The following is a 20,942-nucleotide window of genomic DNA, read 5'->3' as shown; positions in this document are numbered from 1 at the left end:
AAGATGTCGCCTTTGTTTTAAAGGAAGCCATCCAATGCATGGATTTAACCAAACCTGGGATACAACTCCCCTTGGGCTTGGAGTTACCTCAAGTGATTTACAGCTCCTGCTGAAAGGCTCCATTATATTCCCAGGCTTTGTTAGTGGCGTGGGCTGGATGATTTAGGATGGAACCTACCAGAGGTTATTGTGTTGTCTGGATAACGTGAGGAGATTTCTGCTTGTGTTTCCCACTCATTCAGTTTTCTCAGCCTTTTGTCTGCAGGGTGTATAGACTGAGCTTTCAGGAAAGAAAGCAAAAGGAAATCCACTGTGGCAACCTGGTGGAAATGAGAGTCATCTTTCAGTGGTCTCTTGTTAATTGCCTCCATTTTCTTTAATCAGGCACATGTAGAAATATACCACAGGTGTGTGTGTGTGTGTGTGTATATATATATATATATATATATATATATATATATATATATTCATTTATTAAATATATCAAATATATATATAATCAGCTGATGACCACCTTCTGATATCTTCTGGCATGTGATGCTGTGCAGACATTGAGGCTGAGAAGTACAGCTTTCAAGGGCACTCTGAAAAGCTTGAGACATCTGCTTTCCATCATATCAACTACAGCTGCTCAAAGATGCTGGAGTCTCAAAAGAGTTTTTAGTCTCCCATGAGTAACTGGAACACGGTGTTGGTGCATTTCAGTGGTATTGGACATCATCTGCTAGCCCTATTCTTCTGCTTGCTAATGATAAAAAATATTTCTACAAGTAAAAACTACAACTGTAAGGTTCATATCTGATCTTTGATAGAATAGTGATGTGCCCATTCCTGATCTATGTGTGTGCACACATTTGAGAAACCCAGAAAAATGAGTAGGTGCTTGCCAAAGGACTTGTAAGCTTCTACTAAAATACACACTGATAATGCTAGGAAAACAAACAGGCTTTTAATTAGAAAAGTTGTTATGCTACTAACTGGAAATAGAGTTTCAAGTCTCTTAGTAAAAATAACTTTTCATCTCAAGCCTCTTACAGTACTAAAACAGTAATTTAAATACTCAACAACTGGAAGGCCATGTGGGGTTTGTGTGTCTGTTTCTTGTTAATAGTTGTTCTCAGCAATCAGAACATGTCAAAGCCATGTTTAAAACATTGGGCAAGTGAGTTCAACCTTTACTCTCATTTTCATATTTGATCACTGTTTCCCTGCAGATGAATGACAAAGACAAGAAGGCCAAATAAAATTTTCTGGTTTCAGTTACGATCTTTTAAACAATGCCTTATAATCTGATAAAATCACAAAGCATAACAGGCCTCAAGAGCTTAAGAAATAAAGCTGGGTTTCTGTTTTCAAAGTAGCAGAGATTCCAGCCTCTCTCACTTGGTTGTCAGGTTTTGATTGACAATGATTTTCCTACAGTTATCCCCTGCTTCAAAATACCATGGGAAGGATATTATGCATTCCCAACCTGTCAGCTTTGGCTGCCTTACAGAGTGTTCAATTATGCTCTAATCGAATAGCTGCCCAGGGTAGGCCACATAATGACTTCCTGATTATCTGACTTTAAATGATAAATGAAATGAATATGTAACATTCTTTTCAAACACAGGATAGTCACTGAGCTAAATGAAAACTGATTTTGTGCCCTTTTGTCTGAAAAAAAGAATTATATTTTATTGTAATTCCATTCAACAAGTTGTTCTGCTGCTTGTTTTACCTTCATTAAGATAAACAGGGAATGAGTTTTCTAGGAAAATGCTGGTCTTTTTGTATTCAAACAGATGCTGAAGGTGCTAAAGGCTGTTTAGATTGTTCTCCTTCCTCTCCTTACATTGACTTGTTATAAAGAGCAAGGTCAGATTGATATGATCACTTCCTATTGGGAATATTTCAATACTTGCTGGCACTGCAACAAGTCTGTTTCAAATAATGTTGTATAGACAGCATTAAGGTCTGCATAAATTATTTAGTGACAATAGTGCTAGAAGTTTTTCATTTCCAGTCTATGGTAGTAGTACTAAGCAACCGACACAGCATTTGAAATCAAATAAACCTCTATCATCACATTGGGATAGCACACATTTATTTTGCTGTAGTCAAAGGCTTATTGGGGAGGTTCTTCAGCCTCTTTAGCCAGCAGCCCATGGTGGGCAGCTTTCTGAAGCACTTCAGCTTAGTTTTAGGCATGATTGATTGTGTCAAAGTCATTTCTGAAAAGCTTCCCTGATACAAAGACTTAACATAAAGCAGCCTCTGATTTCTGAACACAGTCTGATGCTTGGGGCTTCTATACCACCAGGAATAGCATGTGATGTAATAGATAAAAAGAATATTTGTGTGAAGTGGAGCTCATTTTGAACTTTGTTAATTGAATAAAACTGGCAGCCCAGGCCCAGCTCTTCAATGAAAGATGCACTTGGACCCCATTCTGAGCAGTCCATCCCTAAGATCAGCTCCTGAATTTGCATTCTTTCTGGTTTTCAGCCTAATGTGAAGATGCAACAGCCATGTAAAATTCTTCAACTTGGCTGCAGCAGAACTGTCTTTTCAGTATAATAATTTTACCATTATTGTTCTTATTAGGAGGATCATGTCTGGGAGTAGGATCTCAAGAGCCACTTAATTCTTGAAAATGCTCTAGTGATTGAAATATTTGAGAGAAACAACCCCTCTTCAGAGTGCAGCATTTTGGGAATGATCCTTTCCCTCAGAACTGATCCCTGCTGTGTACTGGAGAGAGTGATGACAGTCCAGCCATGGCTGTGTGTTGAGACACATCGTGTGCCTCTGTGGCAGAGCAGGGGACAGAGGAGGCTGCACACCCCCCTCTCCCACTGTGGTTTCAATCCCAGGTGCCAGGCATGAGCAGTAGGGCCGCCCTGAGCAGGAGGTCATTTCTGCAAAGCAGCAGGTCTGCTTCTGAAATATCTGCTGGATGTTTATATTGCCACCACAAGAACTCCCACAGTTTGCATTTCAGTAGGTGACATTCACATATTGCATGTTTTAAAATATTATAACATAGTTCTTGAACTATTGCATCTTTATGTCATCAGAGGAGCAGTGACTTGAAAAAGAGTGTGTTCTGAGAGGGAGCCATGTCCATAGTGAGAGAGCCTGTAAGAGCAGAGCGAGGCAGAAAAATCTGGTCAGGCAGAGTCTGTGAATGTTGGCAATAGCTCCATCAAGTCAGCAGCCTGCCAATAAGAGATGATAGTCCAGCTCAGCTTAACTTGATGTAGCTTAACTTGATGTATAGCCTTCCTGTGCTATACAACCCTTTTAGAGAGTGCAAAGTGGATTCAGCTTTAGACTCAGCTGTATTCCTGTAATTTTTACACAGTTACTCTGCATATTCTGTTTCTAAGGGCTGGTAATATGTTTTATCAAATATGAGAATTGAATTACCTAAAGAAAATATTTAAGGTTTGAAAACAAAGCTTGTGGCTTAGGTTGTGATTCGGGAGATCAGAACACTTGTAAATATTTTCTCCTGTGACTTAAAAGGGACTAAAGTGATTTTATATTAGGTATAAAATAACATCTATTTTGAAATGAAATAAATATTCCTGGATTCTGGAACTACATGGGGTTTCTGATTAAACTTCTTGGGGCTACATTGTAACAGTCCTCCTAGCTACTAGCTCACAGTTGGAACATACAAGACAGGTGACACTAAGGGGTACCCGAGCTCTTGCACAGTTAAAGTACTTTCAGCTGCCCAAGTTCACTTGATTTTGTGCTGCTGTGCTTGTGATTCTTTAAATTAGCTACAGCTGAGCTGGCTGCAGTTAATGAATTGCTGCTGTGAGCGTTGTTATTTCCTTAGTAGAACCGAAGCACGATGGAGGATATTCCTGGGTTTTGATCAGGTAAGGTAATATTTATACATACAACAAACAAAATTTAACTAACTAAAGTGTCTCTTTATTCTCTTCTAATTTATCTTTTGTGGTCTTTCTGCACTAATTGTTATTATGCCAAACTGAGGTAATTATAGTGTGTGTCTATACTGCTGCAGTAAGAATCCTTAGTTACAATGCAGGCAGGCTAGGTCACTGTTCCTAACCCCTGCACTCAGCACCTCAGTAATGTCAACTATCTGAGTGTCTGCCCTGGTAATCTGGGTTTTTCTTGTTGTTGTTTTCTGTCCTTTTCTACGCTTTTGTGTAGCTGCTGTGTTCATTTTAGCAGTGCTTGAGCTGCTTACTCAGATGTGATGTCTGTATGTCACAATAATACAGGCACACTTTATCTAATTCTCTGGAATTCAGTAAAGAAGAAAGAAATATATGTTATTTAAAAGCGATTTTAAAAAACTAAATAATGTGAAATTAAGAAGGGAGAAAGTTAATTCACTTGTTTCGTAGTTCATCTCTTGTAAACAGAGGAAGAAAAATGATGACTCCAATTCTAAAAAATTTGTTTTATTAAACAGATGAGGAGGATAAGAAAATAATCAAAAGTGCTTTCTATCTCTCTTCAAAAGTTGTTGTGGGAAGAATGTGTCAATATATTTTGCTATGCTTTATGAACTGTACTATTATCTCTCTTTTGCTTTCATTCCTCCCCATATTAGTCATATAGTCTTGTGGACAAGTATTGCAGGTTAATTCTTAAAGAGGAAAATCCTTTCTGTTCTGAACTCAGGTAATAATTTATGAGTTGTTTTATAAAATGTCCCGTTTTGGAGCTAAAGTAGAACATAAAAGAGAAAGAAGGATAAAAGGTGGCAGCAGAAATACCCCTAACAGTGTCTCTTCCCCAGCTGAGCAGTGTAAAAATCTCAGCTAGATCACCATGGTCTTATTATCCTTCCTACTTGAGTATCATTTTATTGGGCCCTAGAAAGGCTAAGTGCAGACTCATGCAAACAGTTTCTCAAGACCAATATGAACACAAAAACAGAAAAGTTTTTCTGGACCTGCAATAGATTAGTGTGTGCTCTGATGGTGTTCATCAGGTAGGCAACCTGAGATAAATTTTTCCTTTTTGAAGTCTGATTGCACAAGAAGCATAGTTGGTGCAGACAGAACAGAATGGAAACACCAGTAAAGGGAAAGATGACCTGTTGTTAATTCCCCAGAACAAAAGTGTGTTGCTCCTTGATTATCAACAGTGAGAGATCAGAGATGATGGCTCTTTTAAGAGGATAGTTGCCCTTTTATTGACTGTCTGAATTCAGGTGAGTTAAACTAAGTACATAACTTGGAGCTGTGTCTGTGTGGAGGACTCGGGAATATTTCTGGGGTACGTGGCATAAGGACTGATAGGGCTGTGTTGGCAAGTTGTGCATTTCTAATTGTATCAAGATTGTTTCCTGTCAGGTTCAATTACTCCATGGAAAATTCAGGCATGAGCAGGAGTCCTGTGAGCTCACAGCAGCACTCCTTAAGGCTCTGTACTGGCCTGCAGCAGTTTTCCCAGCAATTAGCAGTTGTTTAATTTTTCATGTTTGTTTGTTTGGGTTTTTTTTTTTTTCCCTTAGTATTGGTTACTCTGCGGCAACATGAAATTATTGATTAGTGCTGGTGTGGTTGGTCCACCAAGTCCTTTGCAGTCAGAAGCAGGTTTTGGATACTCATTGGAAATCATGTGTTGGTAAGCAGGAGGCCCAGGAGGCAGTGCAGCACATGGAATGGTGAGAAGGATTTGAGGAGTTTCTTCTTGTGAAAGGAAAAAAAATACTGGGAATGTCTCTGACTCTTGATGGATACAAATACACAAGTTTAGTTGTTTTCAAAAGGAAACCCGACATGTCTTGTCTCCCAGGTCCCTCTGGCATGTGGGGAGTCTCTGGGCTGATACCCACAGCACCTCCTCCTTTGCTCTCTGGAAAGAACACACCAGCATGGGGACATTTGCTGCTGTTGTCATTCTGGGGTTCAGAATGAGGGCAGCAGCAACAAAAATGAAATTTCAGTCCGGTAATGTGAACTCTGGGGTATTTACTTGAGGATCATGAGATTGCACTGTGAGTTTAAAGCTCAGCTGAACACAGAGCTTGGGGCAATGGGGCTGCTCTGGGGGGCTGCTCCCCACCACAGCAGCCTGCCCAGGATGTGCAGCTGGCAGAGGGTTTGCTGTGCACAGGGATGTGTCAAAATGACCTTGCACTGGAGTAGTGTTTAAAATCTGCCCTTTCATGTTAAATAAATTGGGGTGGGGGAGAGTGGGGGAAGGATGGGTCAGATGCTGTGCAATGACAATTAGGATAATGGGTAACCTGTTATGCAAATGAGTCTAAAAGGCCTTTAATCATTGGGCCTGCAGGAGAAAGGATCTGAATTTATAAGTACTTGTTATAAATGCATTAAGAATAAATACTGGGAAAGGAAAAAGGACTATTTAACCTGAAGGAAAATGTGAATAAAAAACCCTGGAAGGTACCATCTGGCCATGATCAAAGTGGATCTGTCCAGCTTACCAGGCATTGAGATTTGCCTTTGAAAACTTCCATGGGGTCAGCAGAGCAGACTTATTTCAAGGCAGAGTGATGGCAGTTGGCAAAGACTGTAAGAATGAGGGTGCAACTGCAATAGCAAAGCATTGTCCAGTTATCCAGAATCTTTTCCACACTATTTCATCTTTTCCCTTATGAAAGGATGCATCTAAGTCAAGACATTCTACCTCCTTTCACAGAACAGAAGTGTAGCCTTGCAGATTGAATGTGATGGGAGAGTAGTGGGTGGCATCTTTGGGAGCAGAGAGGGGCTATAAATAACCATTACTGCCTTGTGAAGCTCAAAGGGCTTAAGGAAGAAGAGTGAACTGAATTTTTTTTTCCTTCAGCCCTGTCAGTGTTGACATTTGACATAAGGTAGGGGAAGGGCTGTGAGCAAAACATGATGATTATAACCAGCAGCAAAATATATTTCATTGCACAACAATGCTGATTGTGGATTGTTTCATCGTGTGTTAATGATACCCTAACTACTGAGAATAAGTAGAAGAGCCATTAGGCATTGTTTTTTAAAGAGGAAAGTACAGCTCAATGAAGTTTTGTATTTGATTATTGTAGAAATTTTGTCTGAAGCAAATGCCAGTCAGCATTGCACTTAGCTTGTAACAAACCCAATTCTGCACCTTGCCCCCTTTGCACACTAACGCATCACTTACCTGTACTCCTCTGGTTGTGCTCTCTGTAGACAGCATCTGTCTGATCAAATCAAATTATTTTTCTTTTTTCTGATGGTCATTTGAAAAATGTGTATTCAAGAAAACATTTTTGATCACAAAGTAATTATACTTGGAAGCAATTCGTCCAGGAAGACACACAAGCTGTGAAGCAGTTGCATCTGCAGTTGACGTTCTTTTAACGTGCTTCAAATCATCCATGAGAAATGCTCTACTTAAAAATCATAGAGAAGATATTGTTATTCTTATGTGGGATATAAAAGTATTTGAATAACATAGACCTATTACTTAATTTAAAAAAAAAAATCTGAAATTTTCAACCACGTATGCTTCTGTATCCTGTCTGACTTTGCTAAGTTTGAGGTCTTGTTTCATTACAAACATCTATTTTGATTATTGGGAATGAAAACCAATTAAGACAGGAAATGCAGCTGGGCTGTAGACATTGAAGACTTTCTAGGCAATCAAAAGTTAATCTTCCAAAGCTAAATATATATAATTTACCTTAAAGACATTTTTTTGGAGAATGAGATGTCATCTTGCAGTCCTTTATAGTATACTTACTGAGAAAATATCAGGATATTCAAATACACAGAAAAGAACACTAAAAGTCACTGTAGTTCCTGAATTTCAAATTAGGAAAAAGGGAAGAGTTAAATCAACAAAGCCATTTGGTATTTGTTTTCTTAAGAAAATGGTAGCAATGTACAGGTAGATTGTACAAAGGAAATCTCAGTTTTGTGCTGTTTGCAGATTTCAGAACAGGATATTTCAGAACTGAAATATTTTCATACCTGTTCCTTCCAACCCTCCAGCCCCCACCCCATCCCCTTTTCTGGATGTATGTGATAAATGACAGATTCTCCCTGATGATATTCCTGCGATACTCCAAAATAACTCTGCAGACATGGTAAAAGCTTTTAGAGACTGTAAAACTGATTATCTCTTCTGTAGCTCTTTTCATCTTCAAAGCACTTACCAACATTAACTAATTAATCCTCACAGCATCCCTCTGAATTAGATATCATTGCCATTATACAGATGGAGGAATTGAAGCAAACACTTTGTGAGTGGCTCCTGAGCTCCAAGACAGTTGGTGAGATGGAATTAGAGTGAGTTGAGGGGGAATTAGAATGCACAGATCTGTGTGTCCAGGTTCTCTGGCTGATCTGCCCCACCATTCCTCTCTTGAGAAATGTACCTATAGGTATTGGTTATGCAGTTTCTGTTCGTGAAACCTTCTTAGGAATGGCTTTGATGGGAAATTTATTTATAGTCAGACAGACTATTATCTTTTTAAATCCCTTGTCTGCAATGTTTTCTGACTGGTCCAGGTTTGTTGAAAGATAAAACTCTCCTGTAGGATCACTGCTGACTGCAAACTTCAAAATTAAAGAGCCAGCAATTGTGGTGTTTAGGCAGGAAGCAGAAAATGGAAAACAAGCCTCACTTCTCTAGTCTGAATTTAGTAGCTTGTTTAAAGAAGTACTTAGTGTCATACAATTGAACCTAAAAACATGCAAATTTACACTGCTGCTTTAATGAAATAATCTACACGATAGAAGGCTTAAATTTTAAAAGTTCAGAGGACAGACAGAAATTTCAGAAGTTTCACTCCTTTAGGGGTGTGTTTTTAACCATCTCAGAGGCTGATGAGCACTTGGCTGCATTTCTTTGATGTCCGTGGCAGCCCTTGCCATTTGAGGGACTGTTTGCCAGACCAGCTCCCCAAGTGCAGAGCAAGCTCAGGGGCTGGTGAGCAGAAATTGGGATTGCTGATGCCAGGCTTCAGCTCTCACTGGGCATCACTGCTGGGCTGTGGCTGCTCCTCAGCAGGGTGAGGGGATCCCTCTGCTCCTGTGGGAGCACAGAGAGCTGCTCTGAGCAGCCCAGGGTGAGGGCTCAGGTGCTGTCAGTAAATACTGCTCAAAGTTCAGCAGACGTGCTCTTAAATTAATATTTAACCAGATTACTACATTTTGTCTGCTTCATTAATTTTTTATTAATTTATGAAAATGCTGTTGATGGAAGTAATATTGACAGGGTGTGTTTTTTGTTTTGGATGCTGGGGTTTTTTAATATCTTCTGGTAAATGGGAACTTATCTTCCTTATGAACACAAACCATCTAACAAGCCATATGGGGCAAATGTTCTAATAAGACAACAATTATTAGGGCATGATGCATTAATGTTTTATGTTGTTCATAACTCAGCTTTAAGAGATTAATAATGGAGATGTGAGGGAAATGCTGTCTTAAGTGTTTATGATTATGTTAATATTAAGACATAGTGTAGGAGAGGAAATTGCTTTCAGGTAGTTATTTTATTGTTTGTAGAGAGAGTATTGTGAAGGAAATGTTCTTTCTGTCTTCTTCCAGTAATTCCTAAGCAGTTCAGCTGAACTGAAGTTACAGGAGCAACTCTTCATTACTGCAAATCTATGAGAACTTCTTATAATTTAACTTCCTTAAAAAATAATTCTAAATTTGCCAGAACTGAAGCTCTTTACCCCCAAATTAATGGGGAGTAAGATTTCCAGAACTTTAATTAATTTTTGAAAATGTAACAGTTTTTCCTTCTAGGTCTGAAACAAATCCTAATGGCTCAGAACTCTGTTATGATCTTACTTGTGCACTGGCATTTGGCCCATGCACTCAGATTGACAAAACCACTTATGGATAAGCAGCTGTCCTTTCAAAAGGTAGAGAAGGATGCTTGGAAAGTTTGGAGGTAGTATTTAATTACAAGGATAGTTTGAACAAATGTAATAAGGAGAAGGGAAAAAAAAAAGTGATGAGTGAAATTTCGTAAAGATGTTTAGTTGTGTGCATAAAAAAATATTCTGAATGCAGTTATTTTTTCTCATTTTTTTAAATCTTAAGCAATTGCTAAGTGTTCTCTTTTCTTCAAAAAGTCACTGAAACAAAAGTGCCTTTTGTAGGAGAAGAGAATTCTTTGCCATGTATTGTAAACCAACACACTTCAAAGTGGTGGTGTGTCATTTTGTTGCTGTAGGTAGAATGAAAATGTGGTATTCACACCTTTATGGAGCAATTCTGTCTGACCCTCCTCTGTCACAGAGTAAATGTAGCTGTGTGGTCTTCACTTGGCTCCATTCTTCTGTGTTGAAATTTTGCTCTCTGCCCCTTCTCTTCAAGTCTTTATCCTATTTTCTGATCAGAACCTGAACCTGTGACAGCTGAGTTGAGCTCCTGAGATGCTGAAGTGAGATAGAAGTTGTGCAGCACGAGTTCACCTTATGCAGAATTGCTCCTGCTTCCAGCACACCACAAAGTTGTTTGTGTCCCCCTGCTGCTCTGGAGTGCCTGCACGGGGCTGTCACTGCTTCCACCCAATGTGTGAAACACACGACTGTTTATCACAGCCCAGCAGGCAGGATGCTGATATTTTCAAACAGCACCACTGCACCCTTATCTCAATAGCACTAATATTATCCCCTGCCAGAACAGACATGATATATTGAAGTATCTGTAACTGTTACAGCATCTCTGCATATTCCTTGAATTTAGCCTGCAGCAAGTCTGTCATCCATGGTGATCCTGATGTTGCAAGAAGCAGCTTAAAAATATCATCAGGGCATTGGTGCTGACTTAAAAGCAGCATAGGCACTACTGACCTGTGAATTGAGACATGCCCATTAAAATAGGCTGCCTGCTTTTCCTCCCTCCCTGCTGCTTCTTCATGTGCTGGTAGCAGTCCCCTGGCTGCAACCCTCTGTCAGATAGAGGTGAAGATCAGATAAAATAGCCAGAATCATAGGTTAGGTTATATAATTTTTTAAACTGTTTACAATAATTAAGAAAATATATTCCAATCCACCAAATTCTGTTTAAGTTTGGAGAAAACTTTATTTTTGCTGATGGATTAAACCTAACACCATAGTTTAGGAAAAAGGACAAGTCCAATACTGCAAATCTTTTTATGTTTTATTATCTACAATATTTGTGTACAGCAGTGCTCAATTACACCACAACAGTGCAGAGATCCAATCTTCCCAACGTAATGACTTCCTGATGATCTGTCTTTAAATGAGAGATGAAAAGAATATGCTGCCTTCTAGCTGCATAAACAACAAAGTTTATTGCAACCCCAAATTGCTTTTTATTCCTTGGGTGGGTGGGGACGTGTAGAAGGAAGGTTGAAACCAGACTTTTTCCTAACCTGTTCTCAGGTTATGTTATTGGGATATATTTCCAGTGTTGTTCAGTCTCCCTGAAATACACCTCCCTGAAATTCAAAGGGGAAAAGTGGCTGTATGGGGTTAATCTTGGCATTTTACAAAAGAGTTTAGATCAAACCAAAACCCTCAGCTATTGGTGAACCACAGGTTCTCCTTGATCATGTAAGTCGTTCCATCACCCACTCCAGCACGGCACTCCTGAAATGCAGAAATCTGTCACTTCTGAGATAAAGCCACTAATCCACCTCTCTCCTCTTGACACTTTCTCTGTTCAGTGGGCAGATTTCTTATATGGATATTTTCTGTCACTTTTGCCAGTACTACCTCTGTGTCATAAGCTGATGGCTTTAACCAGTGATTTTCTGTTTTTCAGACTCGACGTGGAAATCCAAACACCTCTCTGTGAAGTGTTTTCAGAGTTCATCCCCTGCTGAAAGTCTCCTCAAGGTAATGCTTGTGAATGACAGCAGGCGTATTGTAAGCTAAATTTTTGAAAAATGTTTCTTGCTCATCCAAAGAGCTTGTATATTCTATAGTCTGTGCTATTCCTCTCAGTGTCAGCATCAGTCTTGCTGCTTAAATAGCCATAATTGTCCTTGTTCTGATTATTTTGGGTTAATTTTAAATCAAACTTTCGCCTTCCATGCTGTTGTGCAAATTTTGCAGTTTCATATGTCTGTGCTATCTTTTAATCTTTTTTCTATATCCTATATCATATTTTTCACCTTCTTTCTGTATACTGCTTGCTTTGTTTCTCTCTCAGAAGTCAACTTGATTATTGCCTTTAACTGTTCTTAGTTTTTGCCACATTTGCTCAAGCCTTCAGTCTATTTCTCTCTTAAAAATATATTTGGCGTTCATTGTCATGAGCTTGTGCACTTTATTTCTGAAATAGGTCTCAATCTAGTTCCAGTGTGATTTTTATATAAACTCATTGTGTGGGTTTCAAAAGGATTTCCAGTGTAATGGTTCCTTTGGATTCTTCAGTGGAAGGTTTATATGTACAAATCTTTAAGATTGTGTCTGTGTATATACATGTGAATGCATCTGAATACCCACTTCTGTATGTATATATAAAATATATACGTCTATGTATACACACTTGTATATATTCACCTGCAACTCCCACTGCTGCAGTGAAAACAGACCATATAGAAATGCCTATATCACTGAGTGAGGTTCTCTTTTGAGAAGAGAGGACATTGTGATGACTGTGAGGTTCCTTATAATCTATTGATCTGCATCCTGAGCTGTGGTGATAGGTTTGTGCTCTGCACAATGAACAATATCCGTTGTGTTACAGGCTGCAGTCGTGGGGATTTGAGATTCCTACTGACACTTGCAGCACTCTGCTTGCCTTGTTCTGGGCTCCTGTTGGCAGGAAGTCCTATTATTTGGGAAAATAAAAATGTGTATGTTATTGCCAGTGTTTTGGCTCCCTGGTGTAAATTCAAGACCTAGGATGTAATCAGGAGTCTTTCCAAGTGCTTGCAGTGATTGCTGTCAGTGCCTTGCTCAGGTCTGGGTGCAGCAAGGTGCTCAGTTGCTCTCCCTGTCTCACTGGTTTGCAGTCTGCTGTTGAAAGGAATGGCTGAGGAGGGATTTCTCTCTTCCTGTGGCTGCCCCAGCACTTCTCAATTACTTATTTCTCTGAGTGTTTAGAGGCCTGTTTTACAATACGGTTCTTTCTCATCACAGAAAGATCTTGTCAGCAGATTATGGCACATATAAACTGGTGACATGAGGGCTTGTGTCTGTCTGCAGCTTCCCTTTGCACTTGCAAATCAGAGATGTACTGAAAGACCTATTTCTGAATTTTGAGAGTCAGTATGGCAACACTCAAGGGTGCTATTTCCATGATTTCTCTGTTTGGATAGTTAAAGATGATCACAGGGTTGCTCATACATGCAGGTTACACAGAACTGCCAGATGAAAAGTCTGCAGCACATATGTGGCACAGCCAGGTGAGATGTTGTGTTGGAAGACTGAGGAATTTAGACTGAGTATTCTGGGAAAGTACTAGTCAAATTAGAGAAAATAAACCTAGTTGGTGGGGGGAAGACATGGTCAGCAACTTGGAGAAATATAAGAGTTACACAAACTGGCAGTGGAAGTTCCTAATCCTTTCACTTGGCATTTTCCCCTGGTGATTGTATGTTGTCCCCTTGCCTTATCCCCAGGACTGCCAGCCTCTGGTCCCAAAGGCTCTGGCATTTGTGATGCTAATGCACCACAACCTGTAAGCAAGCTGTTGGATCTGATCTCTGACTTTCCTACCTGAAAGGTCATCAGTCTCTAAGCAGGTCTCAAATATTCAAGTGCACTTTTCAGCTAGGAACTCCGGTTTTGTGCATGTGTTAATTATTCAGCACTGATAAGAAGGGGAGAAAAACAACTTGGGAAATTGATGTTTGTATCAGAGGTCATCCCTTCAAAATTGTATTAATTATATTTATTCCTTCAGATCCCTAAAATGAATTGGTCAGATTGTTCAAGAGGACAAAAATTGGAAATGAAGAGTTCTACTAGTAGTTTTTTTAATAACAAATGTATTAAAAGGAAGTGAATGCAATCCAGATGTGCCCCAAACAACTGGATTGGAATATACAGTAGCAATTCAAAGGGGATATTTGTACACATTGTGTATCAATGGGATGTATTTATCCAGTTTCTCATGAGATGATAATTACACTTTATGAAAATTTAACATAAATTTCAGCAATTAAAAGCCACATTCTCCGTGGGTTTTTTGTTGAGATTCAGTTAATAGGAGAGCTCCTGGTTTATGCAAAATTGTTACTTCACACATTTCTTCTTCTTGGAAATTCTTTCTCTGCATCGTAAGTTAAATGTGATCAATTAAATGTGATCAATTGTGTTTGGAACTGATACTTTAGTTTAAATCCCAAAGTTATTTGGGTTGTTTAGGCCCACAAAAAACCTTGGAGGTCAGCTGAGGAAGGGATATTGGATAGCAAGTTTCTTTTGTCTCTAAAAGTTTCCACTGCTTCTGTCTTGCTTTGCTGCCTCATATAATGCAAAAAAGAACACTTCCAAAAGTGCATATTTGTGGAACTGCTTTAGAAACTTAAAGTACATTGTTTCAGAAACTATGGTAAAATAGTAGAAAATAATTTAAATACAACTGCAAATATTGAGGTTGGTACCTAGAGGGATTATAAACTAGGATTTTGCCAATCATGAATAAAAACCAAAGCTCCTGTAATTGCTGGTGTCCTGTGAAAACACTGGATGAAAAGAATGAAGAATTACACAAGTAATTTGGGCTTCTCAGTGATAATTGATATTTACTCCCTAGCGTGTTGGGACTGTTTGTTTTGTGGTGGGGTCTGGTTTTTTTGGTTTTGGTTTTTTTTCAGATACATCAAATAGACTGTTTTATAATGACCTTCAGTCATTACAGTGCTTAGTGATGTAGAGTCTATGATAAAGTATTTGTGGGTTTTTTTACTCCTCAGAGCTCTTTTCCTGTCTATAAATCTTTCAGAAAATACCTTATTTCAGTTCAGTTCTTGCAAGTGTACTACCATTGTAGCACTTTCAAGAAATTTTGACGAGAATACTTCACAGCCAGCTACAATTATTTATAAACTTGGGATTGTCTTTGATCCTAAATCAGCTTTCAATTACCATTTTAGTTATGCTGGGGAAAAAAAAAAAAAAAGAGGATTTAATCATATCCAGGATACAGCAAACTTGGGAGGATGGAGTTATTTTAAGGCTTGTGGTACTAATTATAGCTAACTCATTACCATACATTGTTGCTGGCATTCTACAATACTTGTTTGTATAGAACTTGTCTGGCCATTTAGCATGTTCTACTGTTGGTTCTTTCTTTAGTAATATATGAATTGCTTGATTACTTGAGTTGTGCTTTTTAATAATTGCTAAGATTTGGCTATTGAATACTGTCAGATTTTCCTTTTTGTAAATATTAATTGGAGAGGGTAAGGCAGTAATAGTTTTGGATTTTTTTATTTAGCTGCCTGGTGTTCTTCTTGCTCACTGAGTAAACAACAAAAGAATCCAACTTGATACTTTGGCTTCCCCTATTTTAACCTTTTCATCAGTGCAGGGAAATTAATTGGAGTAGCCGTTCTTCTCTCCAGTATTACATCCTGTGTTTTAATGCCAAATACATCCTTGTGCCAGTGTCTTTAGCAAAACAGAAAAGGGGGCTGTCCTTGTTGCAGAATACTGAGCACTGATATAATTTTTTGCCATTAAGCCAATGGGCATCTTAAAAATGTTGTTGTGGAATAGAATCTCTGTGACTCCTGTAGCAAAGCCTGCAGTTCTCACTTTAAAGTGGAGTCTCCAAACTGTTCACTTTTCTTCCTGTGGTTTTCTTATGCAATAGTGAGGTATCTTTTTCATGTCAGCAGAATGGGAAATTTATGGTCAAGGGTTACATTCACTTAATGTTAGTCTCTGTTTTAAGTATAAATAGAAGAGACCTGAAGTAGAATATGAAAGTCCTGTGATGGTACTGAAATCTCTCAAGGTGTTAATCAGAAAGTGCCAGCAGTAATCTTGAAAGAGCAAAATGCAAATAAAGACAATAAGGAGAGAGTTGAGTAAAATTACCAGAGGGTTGTGGGATATTTTGAGTTCCTACTTTAGGTTCAGGGTGGATTTTTGGAAAACGGTGTTAGAGCAACATTGCTTTGCCTGTTATGTTGGACCCGTAGCTGTACATCTGCGTTTAGACCCCAAGTTCCTGAACACACCCTTTCTTCACCTGCTGATCTAGCAAATATCTGTGATAGTAAGTCTGAGTGCTAGGCAAAAACATGAATGAAATGAGGGTTAGTTGCACAGCAAATTCAGTGTTTGTTTTTTTTTTTTTTTGCAACCAGTGTGCATCTCTGATCATGAAGGTGCAGATGTAGAGAAGAGCAAGGGGATGTGTATTTCTACATCCAGCCAGCAACTTCCACAAGCTTACAAAGGACATGTTTTAAATAAGAAGGAAAAACGTTATATTCTTAATGTGATATTTAAGTCTATTTTCATTTTAGTTCTTTTTAGAAAGCTGCAAGCTTTCTCTAGCAGCATTTACATATTTGGATATAAATGTCTTAATATATAAATACTCCTCACTTTCTACAAAGTGTAGAGTAAACTCTGCTGTAATTATTTGCTCAAAAATCTTCCATGTATAGCTTGGCTGCAAGGCTGGTCATACCCAGGGTTTTTTAGGGAATGTTTACATAAATAGTTTGCTTGCATATCTATTTATAAATATGATTTGTGCAAATGCTGAAATAAATATTTGTTTTCCTTTACAGTATTGCTATTTCTATTTGAGTTAGTAGAAGAATAATTAATGTGTAAATATCCTGCAGCTAATACAGCATAACTTTATACCTTCAAATTTTAGTTTCAAATTAATACCCTTCAGTCAGTATGATTTCTTGAAATGTCTAAAAGCTATAGATTGTTGTTTCTGTATGTCACACCTTGGCCAAAAATGAATGGAGAAGTGACACATGACTGATGCTCCCATATGCAGTTATGTTCTTGCCAGTGAAAGAAACCAATAGAAAGAAGGAAATACACCCCAGAATTGTAGCGAAGTCTTTGTTTTTTTTGGGTGAGGATCCTGTGATTTATCCAAGAGATGTTGTACTGCAGCACAGTGTGGCTTTGAGAGACAGCTCATCATAATCTCTGGGGCCACGACCTAAGAGATTAAATAGAACCATGAGTTGGTATTGTCAGAGCAATTCTGTCTAGAGGACAAAACATTTTATTTAGAGGGTAGATTGATGGGATTAAAGCTTTGCATTTATTTCCTTTACACACTCAAATTTACTGTAAGTTGTTTTTTATTAAACCAGACACTGGATTGCTAAAGGAATTATTTTAGGACAGATGATTTCATTTAAATGAATATTGAAGGATTTATTAGTGAACTCAGTCCCTGCCATTCCTTTGCACAAAAGCAACTTAATCTTTTCTTATTTCATATTTATTTTAACTTGCAGAATATTTTGAAGAATTGGAGGCATGTAATTCAGTCTCTTCATTCCTTTTCAGCACTAAATAAACTTGGAATGCTGCAAGGTATTGGAATAATTGGAAATTCAAATAATTCTGAAGTCTGTTTTCCTTAAATGCTTTCAAAAAAATGGCACAAATAAATTGTATATATTATTTGTCATCCCTTTATGAATAAACAGATGAATACACATGAAAGCACATAGTCTTTTCAAATTTAATTCCTTACTGTAAGAAAATTACCTAAATGTTTAAATAACCACTTTACACAGAGAGCCTTTTCATTGTCTTTCCCTTTCCGTGTAGTTCTCAGCAGGTGTTTAAATGTTTTATTTTTTTTCATTTCAGACTATCCATGTAAAGGAATACCAAAAAATGTGTTAGTTTTAGATAATGCAAAATTCCCTTTGCTCATCTTCTTAGTCCATAGTTATCTGTGTGAATTAGAAATCTATTACTGAGTGTTCATTTTTCACCCAAATCTATTCACCAAGCATCAAAACTCATCAGTGAGATGGAGTAATGCCATTTAATTAGTCTTTGATATACAGTTAAATTAGGTCTTAATAAGGGGTAGTGCATCCTAAAATCAATTATCTCGCTCCTCTTAATAAGAGCAACTAATTAGTAGGTAAATCGCCACAGTTCCCCTTTTATCCTACAGTTTTTACAATCTTGTGGAGGAGATTAGGCTGAGGAAATTACTCCCTGGTAGCTCTGAGAAATTTTAGGGCATACCTTAGAAAATATTTTTCTAAACGAACTGCAGTACAGAAAAGAAACAAAACAAAACAAAAAATAAGGAAGAAACCCACTTAATTTCTTGATAATTTTGCCCAAATTGCTTGTGTGAGGAACAAAACAAATAGGAACAAGGCTTTGCCCTGTCTTATGTACCCTATTAATGCACAGAGACTTTCTGGCCTGGTATTTCTTTCAATGCAGTTATCAGCTACCCAAAATACCTATTTTCTATTTCATGGAAATTTGTCCAGCTGTAAACAAGGGATACTTCATGGACCTTACACAGTCTTTACAAAATATGGTTTTACGTGGAGAATGGCTTTCTTTTAGGAGAATCAGAACTCCCAAGCTGAAAATTAGTGCCACAACATACAAATGAGGCACAACGCTCATGGAAAAAGCCAGGTTTTGTCCATAGGTACCAAAATTTTTACGTATTTTAAGCAAAAAACGGTTGCTTTTTGTTAAGACTTCCAGCTTCCTCACGTGAAAGTTTCTTCCATTTTTAAATTTCTATTCCTAGTTACAACCACCTAACTGCTGAATAAAGAGCATTTATTGTGCTCAGGTTTTCTGCACAAGATCCATCTGTCTCAAATTGCTGCTGGACTTAGTTACTGACTTTGACAGCCCCTAATTTCATCCAGTCATGTAGGCCAATACACAGTATATTGCTATAGGTTTGTCAAATTTGGTGGTGCCTTGTTGATGTTTCACTCTCAGAACATGGTGTCATTCTCTTTCCTTGGATAATTTTTAAATTTTTTTTTTGTCAAGGTCAAAAGTTTGAAGGGAACTCAAGGACATGCTTGTGATTAATCAACAAATGCAGAGGCTTTTTTCATTCTTTATCTGCTGCTACTACATCCTGCATATACTAGTCCCTTCACACTAAACTTCCTTGCCAAGCATGTCAGAGAGATTTTATAGCTGTGAAAGTGCGATGTGGTTGCTTCAGTTTCCCTTATGCTTATTGTTGCAGCTTTTCTAGGCACACTCTGGTGTTAGTCATTAATGACAACACAGTGCCCCCGTTTAGAGAGTGAGAGGTTGCCGTCTGTTCTTTGTTTTTCCTCCCCGCTGTGTTACTCATTCTTCTTGTGGAATGAAGCGTTCTGCAGGCAACCATTCCTCCCTGAGAGACCTGGTGAGATGATGTGACACCAACTTGACACCTATTTCTGATTCAAACTCTTAGCCCAGCAACTCAGTTCATGACCTCAGCAGCACCAGAAGCTGGGAGAAGCAGCCCTCCTGTTTGATTTTGAGCTGGTCTAGGACAGGCAGTGATAGTGGTGAATCTCTGACTCCCCAGCCAGTGACATTTGCAGCAGCAGCTCTGATATTGTGGCAGTGATCTGCTTGTTGGACATCAGCTTAAGCAGCAGAGAACACCAAACCAAACGTGTTCAATTTCCTTCTGTGTTCCCTGGATGTAACCCCAGAATTCGTGCGCAAAATGTTCCTAAGCCCTAACAGAGTGTAGGTACCCATATCTGTGCCTGTGCCAATGAAATCAGCACTAACTGCCTGTATGCTCACAGAAAACACCTGTAGGTAGTGGGGCGAGGGGGCCAGGACACCACTCCACAAAAACCTCCAGTTAACAATACTTTAGACTTGCTTTGGTACCTCAGGTGACTTTTGAAGCCTTTTTATCTTTTCTGACCCTCTCAGCAGTGGAGAGTTTAGGATGGGATAGAAATTTTTGTAATCTACTATCCGATCTAGGTGCAGTTTAAGCAGCTGTGTTAAACCTACTTCTGCTGATGACCTCATGTTAAGAGGACTGAAGGAAATAAAATGAATTCATAGTGTGGTTTCATGCTCGTCTTTATATTTATATGGTTGTGTCAAGTTTCTGGATGGAATGAAGTGGCAATTATTAAGCTATTTTAAATCATATATATTTTTGGATTTTGTTTAATTTAAGTTGGAATGGTGGATTAAAATCATAGAATAGTTTGGGTTGGAAAAGACCTTAAAAATTATTTAGTTCCAACCCCTCTGCCATGGGCAGGGACACCTTCCACTAAAAGTTAGACTAGCTTGCATTTTATAAATGGAAAACTGTGGCCATTTGGGAAAGAGCCATTAAGTTTATTTCTCACGTTCTTGTTTGTATGCTGAATTTAGCATGTATGCAAATTCTCTTAAAAAAAGTAGAAAAAAAATCAACATTCTTTGAAATCTAGCTGGAGAACATAAAACATCTGAAATCCTTTCTTTGATGTCTGCAGAGGAGATGTGGTTCAAAATGGGGACTCAGAGGTCATCACCTCCTGCTCCTCCTTTTCCCCAGCTGGGCATTTTCTGTGAAGGCCAAGCTGGAGCCCAAAGGAGTCTCTGGGGTTGGGCTGGGTTTCAGAACCAGCTGTGCCCCCACACCCCAGAAGGGACTTTCTATTACAGCATTTTCTGGGTTGCAGCAATAGGTTTGGATCAAACCACAGTAGCAATAATATTAACAAGCTGTTTAAGCGGTAACAAGGTAATTTTACAGAGTGAAAATGAATGTTAATTGCTAGTTTTTTTTCAATTTACTGTGTAGCCCTGACAAAATTGTTGTACCGGGTTCATGTTGTCTTCCACATCTCTCTCCTTTTCTTGTTTGCAGTGCACTTGGTTCAGGTAGGAGTCTTTGCTCTTGCAAAATTTTGAAGGGATGTTGGCATGCCAGTTTGAGAAAGTATCTAATGTTTGCTTTTAAATGAAATTAATTTTCCTTAGTGAAGACTAGGTGAAGAGAAATAAATAAAAGCTATACTTGTCCTCTTGTCTACTCCCTATTTCAGTAGCAATGCGTCTTTTCCCTGCCAAAGGGCATGGTAGA

At 38.5% G+C, this 20,942-nt stretch overlaps 1 protein-coding gene across 2 annotated transcripts in view; it reads left to right on the top strand.

Annotated features, from left to right (window-relative positions):
* The window catches only part of TENM2 (teneurin transmembrane protein 2), a 1,086,458-nt gene that overhangs the window by 341,462 nt on the left and 724,054 nt on the right, over positions 1–20,942 (top strand). For both annotated transcript variants that reach the window (XM_038149757.1, XM_038149758.1), the window contains exon 3: positions 11,715–11,788. The gene's annotated coding sequence lies outside the window, so the exon portion shown is untranslated. The remainder of the gene's footprint in view (positions 1–11,714; positions 11,789–20,942) is intronic.

This window comes from Motacilla alba, chromosome 13 (genome assembly GCF_015832195.1).
Source record: "Motacilla alba alba isolate MOTALB_02 chromosome 13, Motacilla_alba_V1.0_pri, whole genome shotgun sequence".
NCBI lineage: Eukaryota > Metazoa > Chordata > Aves > Passeriformes > Motacillidae > Motacilla > Motacilla alba.
Note: the sequence above shows the minus strand (reverse complement) of the source record. Positions and strands in the feature narration are given on the sequence as shown.